The 18,314-nt window shown below is 38.2% G+C and overlaps 1 protein-coding gene across 1 annotated transcript in view; it reads left to right on the top strand.

Moving 5' to 3' along the window:
- Positions 1 to 4,091: 4,091 nt before the first annotated feature.
- lrrc17 (leucine rich repeat containing 17) overlaps positions 4,092 to 18,314 on the top strand; it is a 74,986-nt gene continuing 60,763 nt past the window's right edge. Inside the window, exon 1 of the mRNA XM_004083013.5 lies at positions 4,092 to 4,353. The gene's annotated coding sequence lies outside the window, so the exon portion shown is untranslated. The remainder of the gene's footprint in view (positions 4,354 to 18,314) is intronic.

The following is an 18,314-nucleotide window of genomic DNA, read 5'->3' as shown; positions in this document are numbered from 1 at the left end:
CAAATTCTTCTACTTTGTCTTTTAAAATATATGTAATTCTTTCTAACGGGACTCCTGACAGCATTTGTTGGAATCATTGGGTTATGCTTGGACTGTAAGTGTTTTTCCAGCGTTTGGCAATGCACATTTTTGCATAGATCAGGCTGAGATTTATAAGCGACCTCCTAACCTTTGTTGCAGTTATGTATTTTTGGAAATATACCAAACAAAAATAAAACGTTGGCTCCAGTGGGATCTGCTTTAACCCTTGTGCTATTCCAGGCACTTTAACATTGAAAGTTGGGTCATCTAGACCCGCTAAACCTTTTTCCTTCAATGATTTGTGAACCTCACTGGTGTCCAAGGATTACATGAAATCTTTCCACCTTTATCCACCTTTGTCATGTTAGGGAGAACACGTCAATGTAAGGGTGGGGTCATCTAAGATAGCACAAGGGTTAAAGTAATTTTCTCTATTGTGACTTTCACTTCTTCCCAAAATGTTTGTATACATTAGCATTCCCAAGTACAGTGGAAGTATGTTCCTTTCATTTCCATACATTTGGGGCAAACATCTGGTATATTTTTGTTATACATTTTTTAAATCCCCTGGTGTTACAAATGTACGCATTAACCATTTGTATTGTATTAATTTTAGCCTTGAGTTAATTGACACCTTTTGAGCTGCAGCAGAAGCACCCTCCCATTCCTCATTTGTAATTTGTTTTTGGAGATCTTCTTTCCAAGCGTTTACTTTGTATTGTGAACTTTCGTTTTATTTGGACAAAAACAGATTATAAAACTCACAAATGGCGCCTTTTTTGGAACTGTCTCTCACCATGAATTTTTCTAAAAGTGAACATGGTGGTTTATTGTGGGTCTTCTGTGTTTTTCTTATAAAGTGTCTGACCTGGAGAAATTTATTTTATACACAACTCATATTTAGTTTTTAACTCTTCAAATGACATCATAACATCAGAATCTGGAAAATATAAGTCCCGGATGGTGGAAAGACCCTGGGCTGTATTGTGATAGTGGTAGAGTTTGGTTCATGTAATTTAGAACTCTGAACCATATTTGTGTCATATGTTTCAGAATTGGGTTCTTTGTCTCTTTGCGTAGCTTTTTTGAGGTGTTTGAATTAAGAAATAATGGGAGGGGCAGCTTTAGATCCTGGGATGCCATTTCAACCCTATGGGGAGTGTCTTTGGCTGTAAAATGAAACATTATAGATATAATCTGTGCAGCCCAGTGGTGCCATTCAACGTTTGGACTTTTTAGTCCCCCTCTGTCTATGGGAAGATATAGTAATGTCAAACAGAGTCTTGCTTTTTTGTTGTTCCACATGAACCTGGCAAAAAGTTTCTTTAGTTTTGAAAATAAGTCTAGAGGTAGTGGCATATTTATATATATATATATATATATATATATATATATATATATATATACCTTCACAGTGAAGTGAAGCTGTCAATTTAAAGTATAGAGAGCACCAAACTCCGACTTGACCACATTGATGATCACCTGCACAGGGCACATGCGCCTTGCTGAATGTATATTCTGAGACCGCTTGATGGCTTTCTCTGCCCCTACCAGGATATCCACAACACCTTGATATGGTATAACAAGTTCCCCGTTGTCTTTCAGCTTCAGCAGGTGATACATTTCATTTCGCTGGAAACTTGTAGGGTACGACACCAAACAGTCCCTACACTCATCACATGTGACCTGAGACACAACCTTCCTAACCACGAAACCAGCAATATAGGCAACAATATTGACCAAGAATTCCAACTGCAAAGGAAGGACCCATTTGCTGTAGTCATGTTCAAACACTATAGATTTTTCCACAAAAGGTGACGGAGCATCCAGGTTGGTCATCGATGTCTTGGAAACCTTCAGGCACATTGTGTTGTCCTGACTGGCGATGTTGCCTCTTGTACCAGTTTTCACCCCGCTGTGAACCAAAAGGCGCCGGAATTTGGCATTGATCTGCCTACATGTTGGGTTATTATTCCAGCCTCCTGCAAAAACATAATAATACTCCATCGAAATATAATACAAATTATTCTTGTATATTCTGCAACTGAACCAAACGAAAGTGAGAGCATTTTACACAGAATCCACTCCACTGTGCTCAAAGTAATTGTTGATGGAACTCTCGACACTGCCGTGAACCAGCTTTCACTGCGATTAGTAATTACTGATGCAGTCAGAAGACAATAACTGTGATGTTTACATAGTTGCACGAACTGCAGAGCCCAAATCTCACATCTCAAGAGACTCACTCACACACCAAATTGTATCTCTTGTACCTGCCCTCCGAATGGCACTGAAGAAAAGTTCTTGGTGATCCTGGCTCAGTTTATACGTCAGCAAAAAACTTTGCATTTGTAGGACTTCGGGCACCAAAGCCAACAAACTTTCGATGTTTATTAGAAAACCCAAAACAAAACAAAATAAATCTGAAAAAAAAATATTAAATAAGATGACCAACAATGAATCAGTTTCTAAAAAGCAATTTCTTTTAATTAAGGATTGTATAAACCGTGTTCCTAATTCATGAACAGTATTCTTTATCGGAGGAACAGAATCATAATAAAGAACCAACAGCATGAGTTAAAAAAAAATGAACTAATTCCTGATGAAGAAGTCAGATACCTGCGCGAGGAGTGGAGAACTGGAGTTCCTTCCGGGGCTTTTCAATGACAAATGATATTTTCCCAATTTTTTTCACTAATGGGTTTTTTGTAGCCAGGACACTGCAAATTTCTTGAATTGAAGATGTCTAATAAAGTATCAAACATCTGCAAATAAAAAAAAGCAATGATTGTAAAGTTTGATACTGGAAATTTTTGTAGACAATTCTCTTTTCATTACCAGGATATTTCAAAATTGCCTCAATGAAAGTTGCTGTTGCAATGCAATCATCATCACTGAAATTTGGAAGCCCCAAAGTGTTTGCCAGCCGCAGAGCTTTGGCAGTAGAACTGCTCAGGAGTTGTGCCGCTAGGTTTACTTTCATCTTCTGTGTCTTGAAGTTAATATGATCTCGCGTCAACTTATTCCCAGCTGGAAGTCCATAATCGTCCTGCCATGGATAAGGATAATTAATGAATAATCATACAATATTCAATGAACCAAACAGTAAGACACCTGTGCTGTGCAGTAACCCTTGTGCTATCCTATGACCCCACCTTTACATTGACGTGTTCTCCCTACCACGAAAAAGGTGGATAAAGGTGGAAAGATTTCATGTAATCCATGGACACCAGTGAAGATCACAAATCATTGAAGAAAAAAGGTTCAGCGCACTGTTTAGTGGGTCTAGATGGCCCAACTCCCAATGTTAAAGTGCCTAGGATAGCACAAGGGTTTTTTTTGTTTTCAAAGTATAGTGGTCAACAGTCTAAAAAGGCATAATATATATGAATACAATACTTTTTATTGGGGTTAGGCTTAGTATTCACAATATCTAGGAGATAAGTATGTTGTGAACAAGATACAACAAATATTTATGCAGCTGTTTCAATGCATAATATGAACAATCTTCTCTTAAAATGTACTCTAGGCCAAAAAAAATAATAATCTGACCCTGCTACATGTTAGCTGTGCTTTATAGTGACACCCAAACAAACCTTTTGACAGCACTGTGAACCTCTTAGAATCATTTCATCAATAAGCAGCTTTTTTTTTTGTTTTGTTTTGCACAAATAATTGTGAGAGCACACAACAAAGTCCAGGGAATCTTCTGGCCACCAGCCCATTTTATTAAAGCATTGCAAAAGCAGATTTTACACTTGAACATAAAACAGATCAAATGACTAAATCTACCACATCTGCATTAAAAATGAGCTAATCTCCAAGGCTTTTCCTATTTTTTTATCATGGAAAAAAACAAACCGGTAATTACAATTGAGTTACAAAACATTTACAAGACAGCTCTCTGCTTTTCTTTTTCACTCCCGTCAGGTCACATCCAGCATTCAATCCACTGGAGAAACAAAGACCAACACAGAACTGCAGCCCTCCCACATGTGTTCAGCTTCCCCCCTTCAAGTGTAATGCTACACCGGAGGCCGCCTTGTGGCTCCTATGAGAATCCCTTTTTTTTTTTTTTTTTTGCAGTCTTTCTTTGTCTCCGTCTTCACACTCAGTGGGATGAGCGGGTGAAAAAGAAGGGAGGGAGAAAGTGAGAGGAGGAGAAGCAGCCACTCTCTTCAGAGCGCCAGTCCAAGCTCTAAAGGCAGCCAGGCCGATATTCTTGGCGTGGATGCAGCGCTCATGACAGGATTAGGAGCCTGGGACACAGGACCAACTGGAGATCTGCAGGTTCTACTGGAAGAACCCCAGACAGATTCTCACCCTTTACGGGTAGGACTAAAACTTTAACATTAAACAGAAGGACAGCAATTTGAGATATTGTTTAGGTGCAAACATTCCAGCTGATTCTATTTTTGCACTGTTTTCTAATATGCCCAAGATGGCTCCATGCACATTAGATTTCTTGTAAAAAATATACTGTTTTGCTGCAATAAAAATTTAATTTTTTACACTTACCATATATAAATTAAAATGGGGAATGTGCAAAGAAACCCAGGAAACCGAATATTTCATTAAAAAACATTAAATTTCAGACTTTGGTTCAATGATCTCAGCTGATTTTCTGCAGAGCAAGGCTGATAAAAAAACTAAAATTCCAATAATGAAGATAGAATTGGTGTGTTTTAGTTCTCTTATTCATCTTAAACAAATGGGAACATGTAATCTTATCTCTGGCCACTGAAAAAGAACAAACTCTGAGCTGATAAAATGTGAACAGAATGTTTTTACACTCCAACTTCCTCCAACAGAAGCACTTAAATGCATTACTTTTCAATGTTTTATTTTGTTATGCTACTAGCTGGAGGTTGAGACTTTACTGCCATCCCAGGTTAAGCTCTGTCACAGTAGGAGGTTTATTTATCCACTTAGCGTTTCTTATGTTCGCTTGAATATTAAGAGAACCCTTTATGTTTGGGGTTTGTCACCTTTTCAAACTTTTAGGGTGAAAGGATACAAATCTTCTCAGAAAACCCAAGCAGCTGCTTCCTTTTACTGTCTAGCTGTTGGAGGCATTTGGTCCGTTTTCTTTCAAAAAAATAAAAATAATAAAATAAATTAAAAAGAAATCCCTCTTGTTTTAGTTCAAGTCAAATCCCTAACTCCTGTAGCTCGGCGCTGCGGGAGCATGTGGTTTAACTCTGGAATTCTGCCCCGACATGACGAATGGGGGGGACTAAAAACTTGCTTGACTTGCAAGTTTACTCTGATTTCAAAGTGCACAAGTTCCTTTCACTGGATTTTCTGCCTTTTCAGCTTGCCATGCTTTTTGAGCAGAGTGCTTTGTAGTGTGTGCTTGCATGTTACCACCCACATCTATCTGGAAATAATCCAGAAGTAGTTGACAGAGCTTTGAGTGCTCTGTGAAACATTGCAGGACAAGCTTTATACTTCCCTGGTTCTAATGAACCAGACTCATCATTTTGCATGCAATGGTAAACAGAATAAATGAGAAGATTTAATGGTTTTTGATGTCAGGATGCTCGCATGCACACAAATAACTGCACGTTTGGACTCCAGAAGTTAATAGAAAGCAATTTTTTTTCCATAAAAGTTCGACATTAGACATGCACAATGTCTTTGTTCCATCAAAGAAAAACTATTTCTTTATGAAATTGTACTTTTGATTTATATATATTTTTCAAAATAAAATGACACTCTCTAATTTTTTTAAGTCCTTTCTCCCAGCTGCGGAGGTGAACTCGTCTGGTTCCAATTAAGCTCTCATGGATGTCTGAGGTTTCTCTCTTGCTGGCTCCACACAAAACACAGAACATGCTTTTCCTCACGGCTGGCTCACCCGCTGCTTTTCCCCCCTTTTCTTTGCAATCTATGTCTTATTACTTTTTGACCTTTTACTTTCTTTTTTGTTCTGAAATGTGCCATTTTGGCACGCGCGCATGGAACTTCTCCCAATTGGAGGGGAAAACCGTAAAAAAAAAAGACACGCTGACATTTAAATTACTTGAATTAAATGCCTCACTGATTGACAACTCCACTGTGCATGAAGCTTAGAATGAATGGAAGCTCAATAGGTTTTTCATTTTACCTTTTTTTTTCCTCCGAAACACACTGACCCTTGTGTTTATGAACTCTTTCCATCCCCCGAGGTTATTTCAGCTTCCTCAGAGAATGCACTTCCTTTGTGGGTGCCAACTGTCCTGTTGGACCTTTATTTTGCTACTTGTGCGTGAGCGTCCTTTTGCTAATTGCGTGGAATGCTAATGCTATGCTGCCAGTTTTGTGGGATTTTATGTCGCTGCCCAATCGGAAACCTGATCGGTAACAACCATACGCAAATCTTACAACACTTCCTCGTCGCTAACATTGCAAAAAATTCCAGTCCCACTCCAGTCAAATTATGATCCATTTTCAAAGTGTTCCCAGAGATCGTTTGATTGTGATTATTCTGTTTTTAATCCAAAAATGTCATTTCTTGGACATCGTTTCTATGGAGCAGTACTAAAAATTTGTCTGTGAGTTGTGGGCAAAGCCTGCCCTCATTTCCCATCATCGATTTGTTTACGGTACTTGGGCTATGTCTGAACTCCCTAACTACTAAAAAACTCTATAGTGTGAGACTATCTAGTGCCCTGGATTTTCAAAGCTATTCAGACACCAAGTTAACTACTTTTTCTTTTTTCTTTTGTTTTTTAAAGGTGAAAATGATGTCTTTGATTTCACGAAGTAAAAAAATCAAATCGATGTGAGTCTTTTGCGATGACAATTTATAAATCCACTGAGTTCTGAAGATGAAAACATTGGTTTGTTCAAAAAAAACATTTAGATACATTTTTTTGCACAAAAAACTTCTTCTGCAAAAACTTCTAATGCAATGCACTGTGGTCCAGATTTGCCAATCTAATGAACATCAATTTACACTGGGACCTCTGGGAAATTTCTAAAGCACTTGATTTTGGGGCAGAACTACATCAATCCAAACAAGACTCCCTTTTATTGTTCTTCTGCTAATTTTCCTTTTTTTTTGCTTATTGAATTTTTTCCTACGGTTTTTATATTTATTAGCTCAGATGTTCTTTACAAAGTTCCCCATTTTTGTTTAAACGCTGAACTTGGTCATTTATTGCATGTTATTTTAATTGCTATGTTTTTGCATCTCTTTAAAGCACTTGCTAATGCATCAAGGGGTCTTCACAATTAAATCAGCCTTGCCTAATCGGCTCTAGACATCATGGAATACTCAGACTTCAAGATATAACAACATGGAAAACATTTAGAACAGCAGTAGTGACAGACAAATGAGACAGAGACTTTGAAAGCAAACACTAAGACATGTTTTAACAGAAGACTCCCACAGACTGTTTCACCTTTTAATAGGCTGAAGGTAATGAAAGGAACAGGAAGCAGCTGAGGTGATTGAAACTGAAACCAGCTGTGACAGAAAACAGGAAGCAGACAGAACAGTGGAGGACTTTCGGTCATACAAAAATATATTAATAAAAAGTAAAACGACAAGCAAACTATACCACTAAACAGTGCATATAGTCACAAACACTTACAACATATTAACTTGGACCAGTTTCCCCTAAATAATTACTTTGAAATGGCCCAAAATGAGCTGTTCCACTATGTTTCTGTCTTTGTCTATGTGATAAATGTGGTATAAATTTGTGTTTGAGTTCAGTGTGTGTGACCTCTGGTCTAGTGAGGTCAAATAACCCAGTGGGGTCAGAGAAGGATTTACATCTCATAAACATTAAAAATAAGACTGTAATTCAACAACAATACTTTTTTAGAGTTTAAAAAAAATGTAACCCTGAGACTAGTTTTTTTTTTTAAATAAAGGCAGCGATTTTATGTGTCTTTTTTCAATCTTTTTCTAATCAGATTGAGTCATACAATTGACAATTATTGTATTTAAACACTAAATTTTTTAACTAAAAAGACCATGGAAAGGAAGTTTTTATATTTAGTGACTTACTGTGACTAAGAACATGTTTGTACCAACTTCTGTTCTTAAACTGAGATGATAAACTGGATAAAATACTATAAAGAGGGAATGCATTTGATGTTTGAGAGGTCGGGTACAATTTAAAATTTTATTGTAACTGTTTCTTTTAGAGTAATTAGAAAAAATGCCACTTTCACTACTATTTATTTGACTGGATTTGTCTGCTGCATTTGATGGCATAAACCATGAAGATTTCACTGTCTGCACTCAATGATTTGTCTGGGGTCTATGGTCAGTTTATCATAACTGGCTGACAGAACTTTCAAATTTCTGAATGTAATTCCTAAAATGCTCCACTATTGTTTGGGGTTCCCCAGAGCACTATTTTGGAACCTCCTTCCTTCTGAGAAAATACTTTACAGTTACGCTGATGACAGTCAGATATATTTGTTGATAATAGAAATGAGGCTTAAGTTTGTGGTGTCACTGAACGTTTCGGATCAACTGTTATCAGGAATTTAGGTATGTCGTCAGCTTTGCTCCCATCTCGAGGGATGGAGGTCCACACGGTGCTTTTAAAGGCTGCCTCCATCAGCCCTGATCCAAGGAGAGCCACACCTTTCCAGCACCACACCTGAACACGATCAGTGCAGACAGACAAAAAACATAGGGGTCCCACTCTGATACAGACATGAAGTAGAAAAACACAAAGAAAAACAAAAGCAATGCCCCCTATCCACGTAAAAACTTTCTTCCCAAAGGAGTTTTTACATTTGTCTTCATTTTACTCATAAGAATAAAATAAGAATGCTGAAATCCTCACAGATGTTTGAAATCTTTAAAACATCAGACCCGGCGGCTCATGGGTCATAACCACAGTTTCCAGTGCAGATGGCACTGTTCTTAATCATTGCAGGTTTGGAAAACAAAAGCCTTTGCAGCCTTATCAAAGCAACTGAAGCTCCAGCAAAAAGTTCCAGCCGGTGTTAAGTGCACACAGCTGACTCAACGGAACCAAACTAATTAGCGAAGCTTTGCTGGTTCAAAGGCCGTAGAGCCTTAGCAATTAGCGTTTTCGACCGAAACTAACCCCCGAAATGACGTAAACTTTCCAAATAAAAATAGTTTTAGCAGATAGTCGCCTTTGGCTACACTTAACCACTGTGTAGAAGTGGCAAAGATTACAGAAAAAATATAAGAAAACTGTGTCAAAGAAAAGGAAACAACAATTATTTATATTTATGATCTGGATCAATCACAGTTTTAGTTTTAAAAAGCAAATTTCAGGTTTTTTACACATTTTGACTGAAACTGATTTAAAAGAGTGAACTTTGACCCCTGCAGAGGTTCACGAACAGTAACATAAGCCTTTATTTTTTTCTCAAATAGTATGATTGCTGTTATTACCAATGAATTGCAAATAATCAGCATTTGGCGATGATTTTATGGCTTTAGTAAAGGAACACAAACTGGGAAGTTTTTTTCATGCTTAAGTAAATTGATGCAGTCGACAAAGTCAAAGAACGAGGCCCAGAAAAAAAGAAAGTGTGTAATGATATGTGTTCGGTCTGTTATTCACAGTGGAATAAAACCATCACTCCACTGTTCCAGACTGGGAAACAGTAGGAGGGCTTGGGTTTGGCACAGTCAGTCTGTGTCTTTCTGAGGGTTTTCTAGACCATGTCATTCAAAGGATCCCATGCCAGGAAACACAAATAGTCCTAATGCTGGACATTAGATATTGGTGGAAATCATTGGGAAGGCAACGGCTGCAGAAAAACAGGTTTTTCCTCCATTTGTAGAGGTTTTCAACCTTTTCTCTTTATTTGCAAAAATGTCTCAAAGGTCTCTAAGTGCCTTCTAAAATGCTCCGTCCACTAAAAGAATCTCTTACTATTTTTTGGTTGAAGCTGGGCAGATCAAACAAGGTTTTAAGGCTCCTCCATAAATTCCCATCTCTTGTCCTCCATTCTTTTTAGTTCAGCCCCCAGTCCACTCTGGGTAAATCACCTCTAATGCCTTCAACATGCGCCTTTGTTGACATTGCAGACGTCTTTCAACAAACCACCTGAAAAAATCCGTGCAAGATCTGCTTTTCCCATTAGTGCAACAATCCTGCTTTTCTTCTTTTTTTTGGTCAACTGCAATTCTCAGCATTGCATTTTTGGGTTCTAGGAATGATGTGATTTAGTTTTAAAGACCCACTCTGATCATAAATGTGCTCTTAACAGGTCCTTCTAGCATCTTTCTCACGATGGAGGACACACATAAAGAAAATGAAGCTTTTTCTAAAGATTTATTGATTTAAATCGTCGTGAATCAGAAGAAATGCTGTTTGAAAATGGTTGTATTTGTTACATTGAAAATTAACTGGGCGGGGCCACAAGCTTCCTGCTCCGCTCCATTCCGATGCATCTGCTGGTAGACAACTAGATCTATGTAGCGTACGTCTTTGTTTTCCTCGTCTGAGCAGGAATCTGGCTTAAAACTGTACGACTGGACTGCATCAATAGTGTTCGCTGTTTTTTGTTGCACCGCTTATGTAAGGTTGCAAAAAAAACAAAAAGAAACACTAGGTTGTGAGGGGCTGTAAACTAACGGAAGAACGAGTAAACCAGAACTCAGCGACATTTATGACATGAAGTGCCAATTAAAATTTCCCCCCTTGACAACTGTGGCATCACCAACTATAATCTGAACTCTAATAGAAAGAAATGGAAATATTTTCAATCAATCTGAAATGTCATTTACTTTCATTCTGCTGCACTATGGTACAGCCGAAGTGCAGTGGTTAGCGCTGCTTCCTAGCAGCAAGAAGTCCCGGGTGGGGGATGTTTGTAAAGGTAGGCGGGGTCACAGTAACAGTGCTGCATGATGGGACCTATGAGTTATTGTGTTGTGTTTTGAGTTATTGTGTTGTGAGTTATTGTGTTGTTAGTTATTGTTTTGTGTAATGAGTTATTGTGTTGTGTTGCGTGTTACTGTGTTGTAAATTATTGTTTTGTGAGTTATTGTCAAGTGCTGCAATTTCAATTTTTTAATGTTTTGACAAATTGTAGCATATTTTTTGGTGATTTCGTTGTAATTCTACTGTAGGGTGGCCGAGAGGTGCAAGACACATTTACATTTAAGATACAACAACAACAAATCCCAGTAAAAATGAACATATACAAAAACACAAAAGCAAATCTGGGTGCAAATACTGTATCACAAAAAGCAATCCTGTTACAAATGACCAAATCCAGAAACACAACAATAAAAGCAGAGACACGGCTTCTAACAGAAAGGGACGTCATATAAAACCCATTTGTGTTTGATTTTTAAAGTTATTTATTACTGTTTCTTTATGAGGACATTATAAATACATGAAACAAACCAAAAGCAATTTGTTATTGTATTACTGCGATAAAATAAAAATAAGAAAACACTGTTTAGAAAGGTAAAGTTTTTGCGTCACTTCTGGTATTAAAGGAATTCCCTAAAATGCTTTTGAACTGTCTCCTGTATTTAAAATGTTCACATAAAAAACAGTAGTAAAGACATGTAAAAATAAAACAATTCGTTTTATATCTCGTCCCTTTCCATTAAAAGCTGTGTCTCCGCTTTCATTCGTTGTGTTTCTGGATTTCTTTATTTGTCCAGGGATTGTTTTTGGGTTTCAGTATTTGGTCATTTGCACACTGATTTGCTTTTGTGTTCCAGGACTCATTCATTTGTTCCGTGATTTGCTGTTGTGTTTCAGTATTAGTTCATTTGTACTGGGATTTGTTGCTGTTGTATCTTATAGGTGAAAGTGTCTTGCACCTCTACTTCTGGGCCACAGTACGTATGTGTTTTCAGAAACTCTTAGCAGAGAGCTTTACTTCTTCTTCTGCACGTTTAGTGATGGAACTGTTCTAACTCTGCCCCATTTTTTTTTAGAAAATCTCAAAATGAAGCAACATCCACACAGGTGAAAAATCTCCCTCCTGACCGTTTGCTTTGAATTTTTTTTTACTTTGGGTTCTGTTTGCGGTTTCAGGCCGGGACTGATTTGACAGATTTAGCCATTTTTCCCTGCAGACAACCTGTTTCCGCCTGTAAGGATAGCTGTGACTGAGGCTCAATGGGTCAAATTTGTTTCATTTAGAGTAAAGCTTTGACAGAACAAACTTCAACCTTGATAATGTCTCAAGTCATTGTTCTTTCTTTGTGTGAATTGCTCTTAAGGCCTGTTCACACCGGGACGAATTTCGCCGGCGATTTTCGCCGACGTTTAACGCCTCGTGACTAAACAAAGGTCACCAATGAGAGTGTGCACACCGACGCGAAAAAACGCCACGCGCTAAAGCGTCAAAAAAAAAAACCGCCTCGGGTTCGTTTTTTTTTTCGACGCGGGTTACTATTCGACCAATGAGAATGGCGCTTTTGCACACGTGTCTGGAGCTTCTGAAGTTACAGTAAAACACAACTTGGGGGCGCTCAAACACAAAACTGCCTTGCTGAGCACACATACCAGCGAAGAAGATAGACGCCAAGTAGCGTTTACGCTGCCGCAAAGAAATAATGACGGACATTCTAAAATATCCCCTTACCAAGTACCAGTTGGAGCTACTGATGCTTGAAATATTCATGTTTTCTTTGTATTATTCTGACAAGCGCGTAAATACTTGCTCTCTTCTTCTGAGTGAAAAGCGACTTTAAGAATCGTAAAGTTGCGCAGCGCCACCTTGTGTACAGGAGTATTTCTGTTTACATTAAGGGCCATCTAATGTCAGGGAATGAAATTGCATGTTCGCTTGGCTAATCGTCAGCGAAAATCGCCTGGGTGTGAACACAAAAAACGTGGCGAAAAACGCTGGCGAATAACGCCTGGCAAATATTCGTCCCGGTGTGTACGGGCCTTTAGTCTGGCCCATCCCTTAACATCAATAGGCCCAGGCCGGGGCTATCAAATGGGGATTTTCTTGGGCACGCAAACCCCTCCACCGCGATAAGGTGGCAATTCAAGGAGGGGGAATTTTTGTCTTCATTTTTGCCATCATCCTCATTTTTGCGATTACAGTTTCGACATTTTGCGGTGATGTTGTGCATGTGTGTGTTTTTGTTGCGTTACACAATTGTCATGTTGTTTTGTGCTTTGGGCGACTTTTGACCTGATTTTTTGGCGTTTTGACGCTTTTTTTTGGCACTTTTAACCTTTTTGAGTGTTTCACCCTCGTTGCAGTTACAACATTTTGTTTCTTTTTTAATTTTTTAAAATATATTTCTTGCTTTGAAATTTTACTTTAAAGATGTAGGAGATTTAGAATTTGGGGGATTTATTTTGGACAGAAGGAGAAACCAGAGCACCTGGAGAAAACCCTGTTTAGACTCAAATGTCAGGCATTAAGGGGGGGGGGGGGTGTTACTTTCCACACAATTGCCGCCTGACCTCGAGAAACAGAGAACTGTACTGTTACTAATATAATAATTTTTTTAATCAAACAAAAGAAGAACTAAAATAATAATGAAGTTAAGGAATCATAGCTTAGAAGCTTAGATTTAAAAGGGTTGTTTTGGAAAGTTACCTTTAATGCAATGCTAATTTTTTTATTTTATTTTATTTATTTATTTATTTTAAGTATTAGGGGACTAGGGTTTGGGTTTTTTTTTTTTGACAGAGGGAGAAACCAGGGCAACTGGAGAAAACCCTGTTTAGACTTGAGTGTCAGGCATTAAGGGGGGAGGGGTGTTACTTTCCACACAATTGCCTGACATCAAGAAAAATAGAACTGTACTGTCACTAATATAATAATTTTTTTATAATAATTTTTTTAAACAAACAAAATGAAAAACTAAAACAAAACTGTTAAAGTAAACCTAGCTTAAACTTAAAAGGGCTGTTGTGGAAAGTTACCTTTATTGCAATAGAATAAAAAAAGAGAATAGAAAATAAATATTTACAAATTACACATTTAGAATAGAAAAAGCCACACTAGTTCCTACCAGTAAAATACTAACTAAAAGATTCACTCTTTAACACTGGAGCTTTTCCTACAGTTTGCTCTACTTAGAACATCATAACTCCATCTAAGCTGCTAAAGGGCTAAAGACTAAATGGGGAGGGGATTGTGGGGGGACTTTGTGTCTGTGTGGGTTGTGGGGGGGCTTGGTGTGTGTGCGTGGGGGGGCGGGGGTGTTACAGGAAGAAGGCTTTCTATCCGGAGCTGTGGTCGGGGACCTTTTAAACAGGTTCAGGAACCTCTGACCAAGACTTTTCTTTGTAGTCTTCTTTTTCAGCTCGTCCACCTGCTGCTGCAGTTGATGGATTTGGACCTGGAAGTCCTCTTGAGTCTTTCTGATGGTTTTCTTTTTCGTCTTCACAACTTTCTTGAGGTGAGCGACTTGTTGTGAAAGGCTGGACTTTTCTTCTTCCAGCTGCTGCTGCTGGCCTTCAAGTTCTCTCTGGACTTGGGCCAAAGCAGCTCTTAGTTTGGTGGACTCCTTTACCTCCAGGTCAAAGCTGAGTTTGGCTTGATTTGTTTGGATCCTCTCTTGCTTCAGCTCTTCTCCCATTTGCTGTAGTTTCAAACCAAGGTCCAACTTGTTCTTGTGATGGGCCTGTTTTGCCATCTGAAGCCTTTGATCTTCTTGCTGCAGCTTTTCCTTCAAGGTGACTTCAGATTTGCTGATGATGGCGTCTTTTTCTCTGATGGTTTCTTTTAATTTATGCATGGCCTTCTCATTATTGGAGAGCTGCTCCAAAAAGGTATTTTCCGTTTGGTAACATGCTGCCTTGAGCTCCTTACAATTTCTTCTTAATTCAGCCATTTCTTTCACAAGGGAGTCTTTTTCTCTCTTCCATCCTTCTCTTTCTTTATCCAGCTTACCTTTCTCCCTTTCAAAGTTTCTGGTAAGCTCCAAACCTTCCTCCCGTATCTGCCTTTTTAGGAACTCATTCTGTTTTTGGAGCCGGAAGACCTTTTTCTTGGAGAACTCTTCACAATCCATCATCTCGGTCTGCATTTCATTCATATTGGACATGACCTCTTTGATTTCTGCAATGTAAGAGGACTCTTCTTCTTTCCAATGCTGTCTTTCTCGGCTCATCTGTTCTTCAAGCTGAGCAGCTTTCTGAGCAGCTTCCCGCAGCATGTCATCTTTCTTCCGTTGATCCATTTTTAGGTGTTCAATCTGACCCTGTAGTTCTGCCATCCTTGTCCTGGAGGCCTTATCCTCCTCACAAGGTTTTCTTAATTCAGCCATTTTCCTCTGCCAGTCTTCTCTTTCTTTAGCCAGCTGATTCTGTGCTTCTGTTAATGCCAGCTGATGGTCATTTAGAAGACGCTCTTGCTGCATTTTTAGGTCGTCCGTCAGACGGAGTAGTTGGACGATCCTTTTCTTTTTCTTGGAGGCTTTTTTAGAATCGGTCTCCTTCTGAGCAGTCTTTAGCTGAGCGATTTCTTGCATGAAAGAGGACTTTTCTACCTCCCATTGCTGCCTTTCTTTTGTCAGGTGGCTCAAAGAGGGTTCCACTTTTGCTAAAAGTTCTTTCTTGTGGCTCATCTCTACTTTACGGTGATCAGCTTTCAGAGCAGAGTCCGTCAGCTTCTGATCTTCCTGCCGGAGAAGCTCCTTCAGACGCTTTACTTCCCCTTTCAGAGCAGCGTTCTCTACTTGAAGTGCTCCTGCGTTCTCCACTGAGGTTGACTCAGATGTTGAAGTCGGCTTATCCAGTTTTGGACGGCAGATTGTGGGCTTGGGTTTTTCCCAATCCTGCTGTCTTTTTGGTTGAGGAGGTTCTGGCACGTCAGGAAAATCCTCATGATCGTCAGAAAGGGGGGAGTAATCACACTCTCCGTCAATGTCACACCAGTCCACAAAAGTGTCTCGTTTTTTAGGACGAGTAGGCTGAAACATCAACTCAGAAGTGGCCTTGTTCTCCACAACAGATTCCAAATTGCTGAGTTTTAAATTCTTTAGGTTTTTTCGGACAGCACGGCTTGTTGATGGTTCCATGGTAATATTAATTGAGGTTTCTAATCACAGTTTGACAAGAAAGGTTCTTTGTAACCGAAGACTCTTCTTTAACTTGGTCTTTGGTTCTTTGCAATACACGAAAACCTGGGCACAAAAATTTATCAGAATCTTAAGTTTTAGGTGTATATATAAACTTTTAACAAAACTTCATTACAGATGATGTTACATCATATGACATCATATGAAATCAAATCATGACATGAACTCATGATATGATTTCATATGACATCATATGAAATCATATCATGACATGAAGTCATGATTTGATTTTATATGACGTCAAACCATGACATCAGTGAAGTCATCAGATGATGTCACTGGTGGTGTAATATGTAGTGAAATGATGCAATCACCTTTAAAATTCGGGAAGGGTCGTTTTCTGTATGTTTTTTATTCTTTTTACTCCAAATTCTTATGTTCACAAATGTTTGAATCTATTTTAGTCTAGTTTTTCATTGATTTGCACATTTACATTTTAGGCAGGGTGTTTCATTTTTTTCTGTAGCACCTCTCTTGAGTTTTCTATCGGGATTGCTTCAGTGTCAGATGTAAAATATTCAGTCTGTATAAAATTGATTAAACCTTTTTTCAAGTGAAATGCATTTTATTTGAGATCCTTTGGCTTCTGTGAATGAATGTGTAATAGTAAGTGATTAGGCTACTATGCTGGTTGAGGCTTATTTCCAACTGAGAAAAAAGCAAAACAAACACAAAGCTGTTATTTTGCTTTTGACTGCATAAGAGAACTGGACTGATTGAGTGTGATGTCTTACCTACGGCTACCTTTTGAGGTGAGGGCCACTGGGCACCACATGCTTTTATTTAGGCATCTGTTGGCCAGTTTATGACTTAAATAACTTACAATAAAGAAATAATATTGTGAAAAAATAAGGTATAGTATGAACATGGTAAAAAAGCAATCAGAGCAAAATTGGTTTTGCCAACAAATCTGATGACTGAATAATAGCTGTTTATTTTCTCAATAGAAGTCTATGGGATTTTGGCTTCTTCAAGCCAGCAGGTACTTCCTGTTTGGAACGCCAGAAGGGAGGAGTCACTCAGTCCAGTTCTCACACAGTCATAGTTTGGAGCTACATTGGTGCTGATCCAGCACGGGTGGAGTTACAATAATCTACTGTATGTGAAAAGTTATAACAGCATATTCAGAAACTTTAACCTCTGTAGACTGGTAAAAACCGACAAATTCATTCAACTTTTGATTCCTGCAGGCTGTGTCTACTCGTATGTGCGGTGGCCCAGAAGGGTAACAACACAATACTTTAGATTTCGCAACACAACACAGAATAACATACTACAATTAACTCACTACACAAAACAATGTGTTGTGATTTAAAGTGTTGTGAGTTCAAGTGTTGTGTTGTGAGTTATTGTTTCATGTTGTGAATTAATGTTTTGAATTATTGTGTTGTGAGTATTTGTGTTGTAAGTTATTCTGTTATGAGTTATTGTTTCGTGATGTCAGTTAAATTTTTTAGTGTTTTGACGAATTGTGGCATGTTATTCTGTGTTGTGTTGTGAAATCTAAAGTGTTGTATTGTGATTCTACTGTAGGGTGGCCCAGAGGTGCAAGACACATTTACATTTAAGATACAACAACAACAAATCCCAGTACAAATGAACAAATACAGAAACACAACAGCAAATCTGGGTGCAAATACTGTATCACAAAAAGCAATCCTGTTACAAATGACCAAATCCAGAAACACAACAATAAAAGCAGAGACACGGCTTCTAACAGAAAGGGATGTCACATAAAACCATTTGTGTTTGATTTTTAAAGTTATTTATTACTGTTTTATATATGAAGACATTATAAATACATAAAACAAACCAAAAGCAATTTTGTATTGTATTACTACGATAAAATAAAAATAAGAAAACACTGTTTAGAAAGGTAAAGTTTTTGCGTCACTTCTGGTATTAAAGGAATTCCCTATCCATTAGCAGCTGCTCACTTTTGTTCATTTTTTCTTCTTCTGCTGTCGTGTTTTGGAAGCTTAATGGAAAGGGAATCCCCTTAATACCCGAAGTGATGCAAAAACTTTACCTTAATAAACAATGTTGTCATTTTTATTGTAGTAAACAATTTAAAAAATGCTTTTGGATTGTCTCATGTATCTAAAATGTCCATATAAAAACAGTAATAAATAAATGTAAAAAAAACACACAATTAGTTTTATATAACGTCACTTCTGGGATTCAGGACGTTCCCTTTCCGTTAAAAGCCGTGTCTCCGCTTTCATTCGTTCTGTTTCTGGATTTGTGTATTTGTACTGGGATTTGTTGTTGTTTTATCTTA

Source organism: Oryzias latipes, chromosome 23 (genome assembly GCF_053564925.1).
Source record: "Oryzias latipes strain Hd-rR chromosome 23, Olatipes_Hd-rR_3.1".
NCBI classification, from domain to species: Eukaryota; Metazoa; Chordata; class Actinopteri; order Beloniformes; family Adrianichthyidae; genus Oryzias; species Oryzias latipes.
The sequence above is the reverse complement of the archived record's forward strand: the minus strand, read 5'-3'. Positions and strand labels throughout refer to the sequence as shown.